Below are 16933 nucleotides of genomic sequence, written 5' to 3'. Positions count from 1 at the left end.
TCCTCTCCTCTCCTCTCCTCTCCTCTCCTCTCCTCTCCTCTCCTCTCCTCTCCTCTCCTCTCCTCTCCTCTCCTCTCCTCTCCTCTCCTCTCCTCTCCTCTCCTTTTCTCTTTTGAGGCTTACAGTATTATTGTTGCATAGACTGACCTAAAATTGTAGCTAATATGCAGAACCAAGAGAAATGCTGGACACCAGTGGGCTCTTCCTTCTGTTGGATGAAGACATAAGAAGAATCAGTGGCTGGAGCTGGCATCTAGGCATATTCAAGTTTGTAATGAGGCCATTTTTTTAATTGCAGTGGTGATTAGCTTTGAGAGCCATCAAGGAAAGCGATGATATTTCTCCAGTTGTTGAAATCCTCAGATCAAGACTGATGACTGCACTGGGACATATGCTTGAGCCCATTACAAGTGATTTGGTTTACTACAGAGCTAAACTAGGCGAAGTGGTAGTACTGGTGTTATATTTAGCTTCATCTAAGCAATCTAATGATCCCTGTCAGCCTTCAAATGTCTGAGCTGATGAAGTGAAGCTGAAGTTGGAGTTTGCAAACAGCTAGAGCTGAGAGAATAGAGGGTACTTCAGTTTGATGGGTGGCATTGCACACTTCTTGAATACCTCCAGGGATGATGACTCCATCACCTCTCTGGGTAGCCTGTTCCAACACAGGATCAGAGGATCACAGGATGTTAGGGGTTGAAAGGGACCCAAGGAAATTATCAAGTCTAACCCCCCTGCCAGAGCAGGACAATCCTATCTAACACAGATCACACAGGAACACATCCAGACAGGCCTTGAAAGGCTCCAGAGAAGGAGACTCCACAACCTCTCTGGGCACCCTGTTCCAGTGCTCTGTGACCCTTATAGTAAAGAAGTTCCCCCTTGTGTTGAGGCGAAACCTCTTTTGCTGCAACTTACACTCATTGCTCCTTGTCCTATCCCAGGGAGCAGTGAGCAGAGCCTGTCCTCACCTCCTGGCCAGCCTTCAAATACTTATAAACATTTATCAAATCCCCTCTAAGTCTTCTCTTCTCCAGACTAAAAAGCCCCAGGTCCTTCCCAACACCTCACCACCCTCTCATTAAAGACGTCTTCCCCAATGTCCAATTTAAACTTCCCCCGGCACAACTTAAACCCATTTCCTCTCACCCTGCTGGTACAGGCATACCCTTTCTGTTGTCAAATGTCCTGGTAACTTTGCTTCTAAACCATTCTTATTCTACTCAGTAGCAAAAATTTTTTTTCTTCAACACATCCTAAACAAAACCCACATCACACCAACAGGATCCAAATGCTGCAAGTTAGGAGCAGTGCAACCTGGCCAGCTTTGTCTTCTTTCTTCACAGGTATGGATTAAAGTGATCCCTGTGCTACACAAACCAACCACCTCACACTTAAAATTCCTCATAACTTTTAGGAAGCAATTGAACATTGAAACAGTAGAAATGGCACAAAGAAAAGCATTACAGCAGAACACAGTGTACAAAGTGGAAAGAAAGAGGAGAACATTAAAATAAAAGATGCTCTATTGATGTAGAGTAGTGTAGAATATTTTTTCTTACTCTGTGCATAGTTTCCATTTCCAAAGGGTACTAGAATCATAGAATCAGAGAAGGGGAGGGGTTGGAAGGGACTTCTGAAGATCATCAAGTCCAAATCCCTTCTTTTTTTTTCCTTTTTCCTTTTTAAGTTTTTACAGAAGCAAGAAAACTCAAACTCATAATACTGGATTTAAAATCCCCCCCTTCAACTCTTCACAAGCCTCATGGAAAACTCTTTAGTAAGCCTCTTTAGATGAGTTTAGCTTTACCTGCTTATACAAGATTTCAACTTCAAGCTTTACCTTTCTGCTTCCAAATTCATCACTGATACTGACTTTCTTCTGAGTACTTTGAGATGTTGCTGCCAGAGATCCCTTGAGACTGCCCTTTCGCTCTTCAGGTCACCATCACAACAATGTTTAAGCAAAAATAAAACCCCAACCAAACCAAAAAACCCCACATATTTCTTTTTGCTCCCTTTTTGGCACTCCTCAGGAGAAAGCACAAGCAGTGGTGACTTTGCACTAAATGTAACCTTGAGAAGAAGTTCACTTAGAAGCACTCACAGAGAGCTTTTATTCGTTAGCTGAGCTAGGTATTGGTGTATCTTCTTCACATCAGTGAGATTTACCAAGTCAGACTTAGAACTGTGTCTAAAGGGTGAGGGGAGCATTTCAGAGGGTACAGAGACGAGGCTTTGGAGAATCAAAACACAGCCTTCAGTGAGAGTACTCAGAGAAAGAAAACATTTTGAAACTCTCCAGGTGATTTTGAACAGTGACTCTAACCTGACGCACTGCAGAAAGGAATCAAATTACTCCACAGAAGAGTGGAACCTGGTAAATAAGGACTTGAGATGCATGCAAATGTCCTGCTTTGGGAAGATGGCATTTAGCACTGCAGAGACAGAAATCTGTCTGTCATGAACCACACCACCAAATGATCTTCAAGACTACTACTTCAATAACTTAAAACCCCCCAGCACTTCCTTATGAAATGCACCACCAGGTTGTCTGATTAAGAGGAAGGCAGCACTTCTCCTTTCTCTAACACACAGAATAAGAGTATACTGTAGTCACTTAAATACCACATCTTCTGCAGCAGCAAGACTGACTTGCTTTAGGCCAGTTAACTACAGGAGGTGCTGCAAACATGGTTTTGGCAAGGTCTTCTCCGATGCAAACCCTGACCTCAGCAGCTCAGTGGACATGGAAATTGAGGGAGGCAAATTTTCTTCTTGTTCCTTCATCTGTTTTTTAAAGATATTGTTCAATCTACTGACAAACAGATAGAGATGAGAGATTGTTCTTTGCTCAATTCATCCTCTTGAACACTATGGAGATCATCCAACAATATAAAGAAAAGGGATGGTCTGAAACTCTACTTCATGTGCATATCTCCACAGCCTTGAGCAGACACTTTGTACCCTCACATAGCACAAATTCAAGCTGACATAGCTCCAAAATAAGAGAAGTTGATATTTATGTGCATTACCAGTCACTTTCTGCTCATTAGACTCCGAATTGTCAGGGTTGGAAGAGACCTTAAGGATCAGCTAGATCCAGACCACCTGTCATGGACAGGGACACCTCACACTAAATAAGGTTGCTCAGAGTCACATCCAGCCTGGCCTTAAAGTCCTCCAGGAATGAGGCTTTCACCACCTCCCTGGGCAACCTGTTCCAGTGTATCACCATGCTCATGGTGAAGAACTTCCTCCTCACGTCCAGTCTGAATCTACCCACTTCTAGTTTTGCTTCATTTCCCCTGCTCCTGTCACTAGCTGATACCCTAAAAAAGTCCCTCCCCACCTTTCCTGTAGGCCCCCTTCAGATACTGGAAGGCCACAATAAGGTCTCCTCAGAGCCTCCTCTTCTCCAGACTGTATAGCCCCAACTCTCTCAAGTCTGTCTTCATGGGAGAGGTGCTCCAACTCTCTAACTCTTGTATTTCTGACTCCCTTTGGCCTGGATTTCAACTAAGCGTGGGGGTTGTTACTAAAATCAGAGTATGTATTTTCCTCCTAAGGTGATATTCCTGTTACACACTGCACAGATGTTGCCATACAGCACAAGAGAGCTTGAGGATCAATGACAAATCCACATATGTTCAGTGGGATGTTTTGTTAAGCATCTGAGATAATGAAGGCAGGCAGCTTGTCTGGGAAGCTAATTCCAACAACTTCACCTCTCCACCTGGCATGAAATTAGTTTCCAGTGAGCACTGAAGCTGGCTGTGTCCTAATCTACTCCAGAAATGCTGACATCCAGAAAAGAATGTGCCCACATTTATACTCCTTCTAGTGAAACAGGATGCTAGGCTATGCCGATGTTCTACTGGCACTAAGGGCTTTGTCTTTGTGCCAGAAAGGCAGGAGTCACCCTCTGTTCTCCAGCTGAGATACAGCAGGCTCTTCATTGGCTCCTCAACTTGTGTGATTCCCCTTGATATATCAAGGGAAAGCAGGCTGAGGGCATGCCAAGGGTTTCCTTTGTGTGCAGTTCAGCCTAGCTGCACCTGCTGCACCTGAAAGGTGGGCAGCAGAGAGGGAAAGGCAGGTCTCTACCACTCCATGTCCTGCTGGTCACTTGCACAGTGTGAACTCCCCACACAGAAACTGTGCAGGCTTTTCCCCACAGCACTGACTCTGTCCTTTCATGGCTGAATGCAAAAGCTTGGCATGCACCACCATGCATCAAGCACCAGGTCCAGCTGGTATCAAAAGGGGCAAGAAAAACTCCTTGTGCCATGAATGTGTGGGGCATGCAATCTTTGCAGCCTACTCTGCATGGGTCAACCAGTTTGTGCACCCAGTGAGGTTGGACTATCATCAAATCCTACAGTAATTCAGGTTGGAATGGACTACAAAATGTCATCTAGTCCAAACCCCAAAGTAAGGAGGTAAAAATTACATGCCTGGGAGTCTTCTCAAGAAGCACAGTTAGGACAAATCTCTGCAGAGCAGTTTGGTAGAAATTTCACTCAACTGGGTAGATATAAACCCCTGAATTTCAATACCTAATTTAAAGTCAAACCACATTTGCATGATCAGGGTGTTTTTTTTTTTTGAGGTGGTAAACCTCCTAAAGAAATTTCAGTTTCATGGGTGCTTCTGACACAGATTCAGTTGATATTTCTTCAGCAGCTCACTTCAGTTGCTCAACTATGTTTCTTGTAACGCCAAAATGATTGCATGCTGCTTCAAGTGTGGGTCCATCCATGCATTATGAACCACCACAAACGACTGCTTTGATTTACTCTTCATGCTGAATAGGCAGAACACCAAATGTGTATGATTAAGTTGTCCAAAGTATGGCTTTAAGCTATTTATCAGAGCCATTTCATCTTTTACTAGTTTTTCAATCAGATCTTTGTGCTACACACAGTTTAATTCACAGAATCACAGAATCTTAGAGGTTGAAAGGGACCTCCACAAATCATTGAGTCCAACCTTCTGCCAAGGCAGGATCCCCTAGGGTAGTTTACACAGGAATGCATCCAGGTGGGTTTCGAAAGTCTTCAGAGAAGGAGACTCCACAACTTCTCTGGACAGCCTGTTCCAGGGCTCTGTCACCCTCATTGTAAAGAAGTTTCTCCTCATGTTGAGGTGAAACCTTCTGTGTTCCAGTTTGTATCTATTGCTCCTTGTCTTACTGCTTCTGACTACCAAAAAAAGCCCCTTGACATCCACCCCTGAGATATTTGTACATGCTGATCAGATCTCCTCTCAGCCTTCTCTTCTCCAGACTAAACAGCCTCAGGGCTCTCAGTCTCTCTCCGTAGGGAAGATGCTCAAGTTCCCCACTCATCCTCGTGGCTCTCTGCTGGACTCTTTCTAGCAGGTCTCTGTCTCTCCTGAACTGAGGACTCCAAACTGGACACAGTATTGCAGGTGTGATCTCATTAGGGCAGAGCAGAGCAAGAGAGAACTTCCTTAGACCTGCTGGCCACACAGTTGATAATATCTCTGGCAACTGCCTGGCATTCTTTTGAAATGTGTGTACATACATACATAAGTATATGTATCTAGAATCACAGAATCATAGAACCAGCCAGGGTGGAAGAGACCTCCAAGCTCATCCAGTCCAACCTAGCACCCAGCCCTATCCTATCAATCAGACCATGACACTAAGTGCCCCATCCAGCCTTTTTCTTGAACACCTCCAGGGATGGTGACTCCACCACCTCCCTGGGCAGCCCATTCCAATGCCAATCACTCTCTCTGCCAACAGCTTCCTTCTAACACCCAGCCTATACATCCCATGATACAACTTGTTATATATATATATGTGTGTGTGTGTACAGATGTGTGTGTATATACATACACACACTCACATCTCTATATATTCAGCTTACACTTAAGTTTTGTTTTGCTTAGTTCTGTCTGCAAGTTTCTCAGGTGATACTGTGTACTGTGAGCACCAAATATAAATTCAGTGCCTGACTTTATTCTCTCTCCCTCTATGGCCTGCTTGCCTCATCCTTTGTGAGTCCCAGCTCTTTATGTGCCAGTATCATTTATTTTAGCATTTTAATAATGGAGTAGGCTGTGATCAATATGGGGGATACATTTATGATAGCCATGGATCATTTTTCACAAAACTGCAACTCCTCAGACTTCTGAGAGTACTCTCTGCTTATTTGATGCATGGTAACAAATGGAACCAAGTAATTCCACATACATCAAAATACCCTAGGAGATGGGCAGCAGCAAATTACAACAGGGACACGAATTGAAGGAGCACAGCTCTTGCAAAAGGGAAAATGCAGTGGGCTTTGCTAGATGATATTTCTTCACTAGCAGATTCAGGAGTTGTTCAAGCAGCCTGAAGTAACACAAGTCTGTAGGCATACAAAAGCAACTGAATGCTCTTTAATGAAGGTAAATAGTGATGAGATACTCCCTTCTTAGTAGCATAGGTTTACAATTAACAAGGCCAAGTGCAGGGTTCTGCACTTTGGCCACAACAACCCCAAGCAGCGCTATAGGCTGGGGAGTGAGTGGCTGGAGAGCAGCCAGGAGGAAAGGGACCTGGGGGTACTGATAGATAGTAAGCTGAAGATGAGCCAGCAGTGTGCCCAGGTGGCCAAGAGAGCCAATGGCATCCTGGCCTGCATCAGGAACAGTGTGTCCAGCAGGACAAGGGAGGTTATTCTTCCCCTGTACTCAGCACTGGTCAGGCCACACCTTGAGTACTGTGTCCAGTTCTGGGCCCCTCAATTCAAGAAAGATGTTGAGGTGCTGGAACATGTCCAGAGAAGGGCAACAAAGCTGGTGAGGGGCCTGGAGCACAAATCCTCTGAGGAGAGGTTGAGGGAGCTGGGCCTGTTTAGCCTGTAGAAGAGGAGGCTCAGGGGTGATCTTATTACTGTCTACAACTACCTGAAGGGACATTTGTAGCCAGGTGGGGGGTGGCCTCTTCTCCCAGGCAACCAGCAATAGAACAAGGGGACACAGTCTCAAGTTGTGCCGGGGTAGGTATAGGCTGGATATTAGGAAGAAGTTCTTCACAGAGAGAGTGATTTCCCATTGGAATGGGCTGCCCAGGGAGGTGGTGGAGGCACCATCCCTGGGGGTCTTCAAGAAAAGACTGGATGAGGCACTTAGTGCCATGGTCTAGTTGACTGGCTAGGGCTGGGTGCTAGGTTGGACTGGATGATCTTGGAGGTCTCTTCCAACCTGCTTGGTTCTATGAATCTGTGATTCTAAGATCAAATGTCACATTCCTAATAAAAAAAGAATAGTAATCTTAGCCCATTCTAATGGGATCATGGATGTTCTCTCCATCCACCTCAATGCTTCATCATTACTGATACCTAACCTATTGTCAGCATCAGTGGTATTTTGTGACAGAGGGTCTAAGGGATTTAAAAGTCCTGAAAAGGAAACACTCTTTTCCAAAACATATAATTTAACTTAAAGCTGTATTTACTGAGCTGCATTTGCAAAGCATAAACTTTGCCTCTTCAGTCAGCATGATTAGTTGTCCAATGCTTCAGTGCTTTAGTTCATCTCTAATAGGCTATTACTTAGCAAAAAAAGAAAGAAAGAAAAAAAGTCTTCAGTGGTTTGGGGGAAAAAAATGGTTATCTAGCTTGTTCTAAAACCTCTGACACCATGCAGCCTGCACCTTCTGAATCTCGATTGCTCACTTGCTGAAGCCTTTTGTCGATCGCTATTTTGACGAGGGGGTTTCTATCTGCCAAATATTCACAGCTTCTTTTCAAACCAAAATCAATAGCCAACATTGCAGAGGAGAGAGAAAAACAGCACTACACAATCTGTCCTGAATTCCCCTTTAGAGCAGAAACACATTTGATGGTGTCAGCTAAGAAGATCTCATAACAAACACCTACTTTCACGTTTATTGGCAGCCTATTAGTTGCCAAAGGACTGCTGGATGGGTGACCAGCGAGGGATGTCCTTTGTTGTTACTTATTTTGTCTCAGTTGCCAAGTAGTATGGATGGGTGACCACTATGGGATGTCATTTACTGTTATTTATTTTATTCTTCTTTTCTTGTCAGAGGTCTTTTCTTTTTTCCTTTCTCCAGTCTGGGAGCTCTGCAGCATGACACAGAATGCTTGAGGACTGCAGCCTTCCTAACTCTTACAGTTATCTCTCAAGAAGCAGATTATCTGCTTAATAAGTTACAACTGGATAATACATCCTAGCACTGCTGTGCTTTTAAGTTCCTTTAGTAACAGAGAGGAAAATTACATATATATTTTTTTAAAATGGCTTGTGAGGGTTTTGTTTTGTTCTGTTTTCAATACAAACGTTCAGTGCAGGCAGGAATGCATATTGTATTTCTCCAGACTTCAGAGGAAGGTAATTCTCAGACTGCCACATAATCCGACTTGTAACTACAATTTTTTTTCCCTATATATATAAATCTTCTGGATTGGGTCCTCAGGATTTGCTGTGGATAGTGCCTGGTTCATTTTTTAAACGTTTGTGATGTCCTCTGCTGTGCACTCTGCAAGGGTGCAACTAGACAAAAAAGAGGAGAGCTTGTCCTGGCAGCTGTGCTTTGAATCAAGTTTATCCTCCTGGATAGAGTGCAAGAGTTTGCATGAAAACCACAGTGCATGCCGGGAGCAAGCAGCTTTCCAGAGACAGAAACAAGCAGAAGAAATAGAGGTGCCAAGCAAACACAGAGGTGAAGGCTTCTGGCAAAGAAGAACCTAGAGTCAGCCCTCCTGAGATGCTGGAAGGAGAGACTCATCCTCAGAATGCACAGGCAACTGTGCAGAGTTTGCTGTACATGTGAAGTCCTTGGGAGTTCAGAGCAACCCTGAAGAGAAAGAACCTGTCTGACAATGAATTGATGTACAAACTCTTTTCTTCACTCATTGTCCTGAGCCCTGGCTTAATTAGTTCTTCTTTGATCTGGTTCATATTCACATCAAGCCTACCTTCTGAGATTCAAAGTTAGTTTTCTACTTTTGTGTGATCTCTTCAAGGTGAAAACAGGCAAAATGGCCCTGGTCAACTCAGGCTCCTTATAGACCTTAACAACTTTTAGTCACATCTTTAGCCCTTTGCCAAAGACAAAGTAAAAGAGTAAAAGAGTAAGTGAATGGTAACACAAAGAGTCACCTTTCCAAGCTACTAACAGTCTAAGGCAAAGCTGATTTCTCCATGAGGCAGAACAGCTGGATTTTACCCACTTAGAACAATCATAATTGTTCTCACAAGGCTGCCACAGTTTGAGAAGAGAATGCTCCAGGGAGACCTTTAAGCAGCCTTCCAAGATCTGAAGGAAGCCTGCAAGAAAGCTGGGAAGGGAGCTTGCAGTGATAGGATGAGAAGGAATGGATTGAAATTGGAAGAGAGTAGATTTAGACTGGATATTAGGAAGAAATTCTTTACAGTGAGGGTGGTGAGACACTGGAACAGGTTGCCCAGGGAGGCTGTGGATGCCCCCTCCCTGGAGGTGTTCAGTACCAGATTGGCTGTGATCTTGAGCAACCTTCAGTTGGGAAGTGTCCCTGCCCATGGCAGTGAGGTTGGAACTAGATGATCTTCCAACCCAAACCATTCTTTGATCCTATGAAAATAAAGGAAGAATCCTCAAAAGCACAAACAACTTTACCATTCCTGTGAGAACTATAGGTGTGGCCTGTCAATTTGCTGAGACACTTTCAGGACAGGAGGCTGGTGAAGCAGCAGGACAGCAAGAAGCCGGCAAACAATGCTTTTCCAGGAGAACACACAACTGGAGACACTGTGGACAGCAGTCACAGGGTGTTGATTGCAGGATCACAGGATGTTAGGGGTTGGAAGGGACCTCCATAGATCATTGAGTCCAACCCCCCTGCCAGAGTAGGACTATAGAATCTAGCACAGGTTGCACAGGAACTCATCAGACAGGTCTTGAAAGTCTCCAGAGAAAGAGACTCCACAACCTTTCTGGGCAGCCTGTTCCAGTGCTCTGTGATCCTTACACATAATGGATTTAGACAGCTCTCAACCTTTGCTAAAAATAGCTGGTCTATGGCTTGTCCCTCCCCATTGAGATGACAGTGGAGCCATGGGTACCCAAATCAGATCTCTGTTAGAGTATCTGATGAAGGTAGATAACATACACTCAGTGGACATATTTCAATGACTCCATCAGCACTTGAGCTATCAGCCTAAAGCAGATGTGATGGGAGGATACTCACACCATGTGAAGGGTTTCAAATCACTGACAGATGAACCATATCTGACATTGACACTTGGGGTGGAATTCCAACATGTGATCGCTGCCCTGTCACTGTTGCCAGAGGAAGTGTCTAGGAAACACATAGCTGGAACTTGGGAAACACTGAGAACTGATGACAACAGTGTGGCTGATGGAGAAGAGATAATGAGTGACAGCAGACAGGCTTAATGGATCAGACCTCAGGCACCTTTTAAAGTTATATAATATGAGCTTCACCGAATCAACCTTCACCTTCCAAGTTTGCAGGGTACTCTGAGTTAACAAAAATGATTTGATAAGGTATGCACTGTACCTGAGCAGAAAAAGGAGGCTATCCTAGTAGAATGGGGGGAAAAGTTCTTTTAATGGTCAAAAATTTCACCAAGTCCTCTTCATTGCCTCCCTAAACCAAAGCCTCTGATGACTTCTTGGCAAAGATTAAAAATAAAGCTATGCTCTATCAGTTTCTGAATCTTCAAAGAATAATTCCCTAAATTCTAAAGACTATGACCAAAGGATAAGTCACTGAAAATCTGGGGAGCCCAAATACTGCTGTTACTTAACCATCTTTTTGAGAAGCAAAAGATTTAGCAGGTAAAAAAAGTGGAATTCCAGAAGCTTATGTTGCCATTTTTAGGAGCGCAAGGTGAGGTACAGAAGGTACAGAGCAAAAATAAGTTGATTCTAAGAGGTATTTGTGTGTTTCTGTTTTGTTCAGAGATAAACTCACTGTGAGGCCACAGAAATTGAAGAAGACTTCTGACATGAGCAACAGTAGCTGTAGCACATTGGTAAATACACAGGAGTTTTGGATGACATCTTTCATAAGAGGAGAACTCATGAAGCTGAAGTTATCCCACTTTACATTTCAACTAAGCAAACAAACATGCTCTTAAGAAGTTTCCTTTAGATGTTCTCCTGGGACTACAGCCCTTTATCCAAACCTTATAAAAAAACCACCCAAGCTGTCCTTGAATATCCTTAACTTTTGAAACAGAGCTGCCTGACAAGCAGTAGTGCCAGAGGCCATGTTCAGTCAACACCGCTGCTGGAACCGATGACGCTGTAGGAGACATCACACTTACAGTGAATTCTGTCAGGAAGCAGAAGTCTCATTCATGATCAAGGGATTTGCCATTGGAATGGGCTGCCCAGGGAGGTGGTGGAGTCACCATCCCTGGAGGTGTTCAAGAAAAGCCTGGATGAGGCACTTAGTGCTGTGGTCTAGTTGACTGGATAGGGCTGGGTGCTAGGTTGGACTGGATTATCTTGGAGGTCTCTTCCAACCTGGTTGATTCTATGATTCTATGGTGGAGGTAGGCTTATTAATTCGAAATGTGGCTTCTTTCCTGAGTTAAAAAAAAGGAAAGAAAACAATCAGGAGGGAAAAGCAAAATACAGCATTAAAAGCTGGGAGTTGAGGGCCCTAAAAAAAAAAAAAATCAAAGTTTCATGGCTCTGGATGTCAGAGATATTCCCAGCAGCAGAAAGGAAAAGTCAAGAACTGATGGCTGATAATTATTAGTGGCCTTTGTCCTCATCCTGAGATGTGATCTCTGCTTACTTTCAGAGACCAGGCTAGGGCTTGCCAAGGAAAACAGAAATACAGAACTTCACAGTCGAATAGATTTGGCAGCCTGTGCCTCTAGAAACAAACGTTTTAATGAACACTTCAATACCATTCCTCTGCTCAAAGCTCTATAAAAGGCACAGCTAACTGTGTGTCACAAATGTGACAATAAAATGCAGCCAAATAGAAACAGACTTGAGTTGTCACTTCTGTAAACAGTAAAACAAATCAAACATTTTTAGCCTTTTTTTTTTTTTTTCTTTTCCTGAGCCACAAAACAGACTTGGAGATTCAGTTGGTAAAAAGCACTAATTATCCTGACTTGAATGATCCAAAGTTGCCTCAGGAAATGCACACTGCAGAAGGAAAAAAGGAAGTTCTGCCTACTTGCATTCTGGCAAGGTTTCAGGTATTTGGTAGACATAGAATCATAGAATCAACCAGGTTGGAAGAGACCTCCAAGATCATCCAGTCCAACCTAGCATTCAGCCCTGTCCAATCAACCAGACCACAGCACTAAGTGCCTCATCCAGGTGTTGCTTGAACACCTCCAGGCATGGTGACTCCACCACCTCCCTGGGCAGCCCATTCCAATGCCAATCACTCTCTCTGCCAACAACTTCCTCCTAACATCCAGCCTAGACTTCTCCTGGCACAGCTTGGGACTGTGTCCCCTTGTTCTGTTGCTGCTTGCCTGGCAGAAGAGCCCAAGCCCACCTGGCTACAGCCTCCCTTCAGGTACTTGTAGACCTGAATTACAGAATCATAGAATCACAGAATTATAGAATCAGTCAGGGTTGGAAGGAACCACAAGGAACATCTAGCTCCAACCCCCCCCCACCCTACCATAGGCAGGAACATCTCACACTAGATCAGGTTGTCCAGAGCCTCATTCAGCCTGGCCTTAAATACCTCGAGGGATGAAGCGTTCACCACCTCCCTGGGCAACCCATTCCAGGCTCTCACCACCCTCATGCTGAAGAACTTCTTCCTAACATCCAGCCTGAATCTACCCATTTCTAGCTTTGTTCCATTCCCCCCAGTCCTATCACTGCTTGACATCCTAAAAAGTCCCTCCCCAGCTTTCTTGTATCCCCTTTAAGATACTGGAAGGTCACAATAAGGTCATCTCAGAGCCTTCTCCTCTCCAGACTGAGCAGCCCCAACTCTCTCAGTCTCTCCTCACAGGAGAGGTGCTCCAGCCCTCTGCTCATTCTCGTGGCTCTTCTCTGGACACCTTCCAGCACATCCATATCCCTCTTGTAACAGGGGCTCCAGAACTGGACACAGTACTCCAAGTGGGGTCTCATCAGTGAGGAGTACCTGAGGAGGATCACTTCCTTCACCCTGCTGCTCACATTTCCCTTACTGCATCCCAGGCTCTGTTTGGCTCTCTGGGCTGCAAGAGCACACTGACAGCTCATATTGAGTTTCTAGTCCACCAGCACCCCTAAGTCCCTCTCCTCAGGGCTGCTCTCCAGCCAGTCACTGCCCAACCTGTATTTGTGCTTGGGATTGCCTTGACCCAAATTAAAGACGAAATTGACTTGACAAAGAGTCATTTGGATGTGGAGCTTAGGGATACGGTTCAGGGTGCACCTGGGGTTCAGTAGGGATATTGGTTGGACTTAGTGACCCTGAAGGGCTTTTCCACCCTGAATGTTTCTGTGATTCTGTGGAATAGACATAATTAGAACCTGTAAATAAAGTTAGATAATGTCACAAGTGTCCTGGCAGGGAATAAATCTAGCTAAAATCATACCAGGGAGTAATATCACATGCTTCAAACAGATAAAGAATTAGGCTGTGGGTAAGGATAAAGCAGCAAGCAAACAAGGATGCTGAGAAATCTGATTGTGGGGAAACTGGAAATAATCAAAACTCCAAGTAAATCCTGTGATTTCAGCTATCCTGGATTCAAAAAGAGTTTATAAATAGAGAGACTTCTCTGCTGCAGACTCCTGGGATATCAGAATGCAAGACCAGTGCTATTCTAGCACAGAAGGGACATAACCATTGTGCAGAGGCACAAAACCTTCAGTTCCTTTCAGACGCATTTAGCTATTATCCATCTGAAGCACTGACCCTGCTCACCTCTTTGCCTCCTTGCAAAGCATGGCAGGAGGCCAGGGAGAGGGTGTCTTTAATGACACTGGAGTCTGTTGCAAAACTCAACAGAGTTTAGAGATTACAGCAGCCATAACCAGATCCACATCTAATGTGTCCCACAGCAGCACAAAAAGTGGGAACAAAAAAGGCAACACACATGGTGCACAGGAAATGCCATAATAAAAAGATGGGAGTTTGAAGAGAGAAAAGCTTCCCCTCAGAGCACCAGAAGACCTGCTTACCCTCAGCACCAATTTCAGAGGGCAGTAGACAGCCACAGTGCATGTCACAACCTCCCAGAACAAACACAACAAATCACGTTGAGATTTATATCCATGCCTATACTCAGGTTGTTTTATCAATTCTCTTTTATATCTCTGCTGTGTGCCAAATCCAATGCTCTAAAATCAATCCTACCTGCTTCACCTGATGCTATGCAGAGAGACTAAGAGGTGCCTTCTACTTAAAGGGTACAGTAGTGACTCACTAACTGGGACCTGGGGCTTTTTGGTCTGCAGAAGAGAAGACTGAGAGGGGATTGAATAAATGGTTATAAGTATCTGAGGGCTGTGGGTCAGGAGAGGGGGGACAGGCTCTGCTCACTGCTCCCTGGGATAGGACAAGGAGCAATGGATGGAAGCTGCAGCACAGGAGGCTCCAGCTCAACACAAGGGGGAGCTTCTTTACTGTGAGGGTCCCAGAGCACTGGCACAGGCTGCCCAGAGAGGTTGTGGAGTCTCCTTCTCTGGGGACTTTCAAGGCCTGTCCGGGTGCATTCCTGTGTGACCTGAGCTAGACTGTATGGTCCTGCTCTGGCAGGGGGGTTAGATTTGAATGATCTCTTTAGGTCCCTTTGAACCCCTGACATCCTGTGAGCCTGTGAATTGCAAAGACATCTGCAAGTCACATCCAGGTTTCCTTCCTCTGTCCCTTCTCAGAATGAAATTGTCATTCTCTGAAACACTTTTTATAATGGACATTGGAGGGAACTATTACAGTGTAAGATACCCACAGGGATCATCTCTTCCTCCACCACTATAAGAGTTGTCTGTGCCTTGAGGAAGCAGGAGCTGCATTTTGTAGCTGGAATTCACAGGGAAGGGATCAAACCCACAGTGAGTAGCTCTTCCTGAATCAGAGAATGCCTTAGTACACATGCCAGAAGGACAATTATCTCACAGTACTCCTTTCTGAAGTATTTAAGGTTACCAACCTGATCTGTAACTGTTACAAGATGCTATTCATCACTGAAGGTTAGTAGCTGGAGTTTAAAATCGTCTGAAAACAAAACAATCCAGCTCACATTTCTTTCAAAGTTCAGCCTCTGGTTTTGGTCCTTGCTCTCTGAAGGAGGTTAGTCACAGGCAGGCTTGTACACAACACAAGCCAAAATTTTCTACAGCTGTGAGAGAGTCAACCTTACTCTTGCTGTCACCTTTCAGCAATGGGCTAATTCTGATTGCTGTAAATCTGAAGTATTTTGATGCTAACTCTCACTGCTGGCATCTTCTGAGGAGGTTCAATGCCACTGCAGTCTTTATCCTCCTTAATAGTACCTACAGCGTTACACTGCATGATATTCAACTCAAGCACTTGACACAAAGCTCCTCCAGAAGGGCTGTGTGTTGGATGCCATACTAATCCCACAGATAACCAAGAGACAAAGAGATTTTCTCCTCCACTACTCTGTCAGTGTGATCTAAATGAACCAAAGCCTGTGAGAAAGAAGGGTAGTGAAAAAGTGGTACCAGGCAGGCTGTGAGTTCTACTGGCAGCCCTGTGATGCTTAATTACACTTACACACTTAGTTTCCAGAGGCTGCAGCCTCTGACAACACACACACAATGTACACACTTGCACAGGGGAAATCCTGCCAGTTTGATAGATTGCTCTGGGACATTTACTATGGGGTTTATTCACACAGTTTCACCTCTGCATCTGGAGATGCTGTGCTAAAGAGTGGAGTTGCCACAAATGAAACATCTTCTCCCCACCATATGCAGGGACACCTCCCACTAGAACAGGTTGCTCAAGGCCTCATTCAACCTGGCCTGATAATCAGGTTGGAAAAGACTTCTAAGAACACAGAATAATAGAATCAGTCAGGGTTGGAAGGGACCACAAGGATCATCTAGTTCCAACCCCCCTGACATGGGCAGGGACCCCCTACTCCAGATTATTGTGTCCAGCCTATAACCCAACCCTTCTAATTAACTAAACCATGGCACTAAGTGCCTCATCCAGACTCCTTTTAAACACCTCCAGGGATGGTGACTCCACCACCTCCGGGGGCAGCCCATTCCAAAGCAAATCACTCTTTCTTCTTCCTATCATCCTGCCTAAATCTGCCCTGGCACAGCTTGAGACTGTGTTCTTTTGGTCTGTCACTGAGTGCCTGGGAGAAGAAGAGTTTGGATGATAGGAAGCACTTCCTCACAGAATTTGGAAGAAAGAAATTCAGAAGGAAGAATGGAAGGAATTCAGAGGAAGGAATTCAGAAGGAAGAATGGAAGGAAGGAATGAATGAAGGAAAACCCAAAGAAATGAAGTACATAGTTTCAAATTCTTTCTTTAATTCACTGGAGTACATAAGATAGAATAACTGAAGAGGATAAGGAATAGAAAAATCTTTTGACATATTAGTAAGTTGCATAAGTCCCTATTAAAACAAAGAAACCCTCATACTAATTGTGACAGGGTGTTCTGAGCTCACAGGAGCAGAAACAAACACAGAATCATAGAATCAGTCAGGGTTGGAAAGGACCACAAGGATCTAGTTGCAACCCCCCTGCCATGGGCAGGGACACCCTACCCTAGATCAGGCTGCACACAGCCTCATCCAACCTGGCCTTAAGGTAGGATGTACTGTAGAATAATACAACTACCTTATTTTATCCCTGTTCAAAACCACCCACGACTGCAAAACCCTTTCCAGTCACAAAGTTGCTTCTTTAAACAAGAGGTGTGGCTCCCAGAAGAGAAAAAAAAGAAAGCAACTAAGGAAAATAGGGAAAAAAATGTTC

Source organism: Pogoniulus pusillus, chromosome 25 (genome assembly GCF_015220805.1).
Source record: "Pogoniulus pusillus isolate bPogPus1 chromosome 25, bPogPus1.pri, whole genome shotgun sequence".
NCBI lineage: Eukaryota > Metazoa > Chordata > Aves > Piciformes > Lybiidae > Pogoniulus > Pogoniulus pusillus.
The sequence above is the reverse complement of the archived record's forward strand: the minus strand, read 5'-3'. Positions refer to the sequence as shown.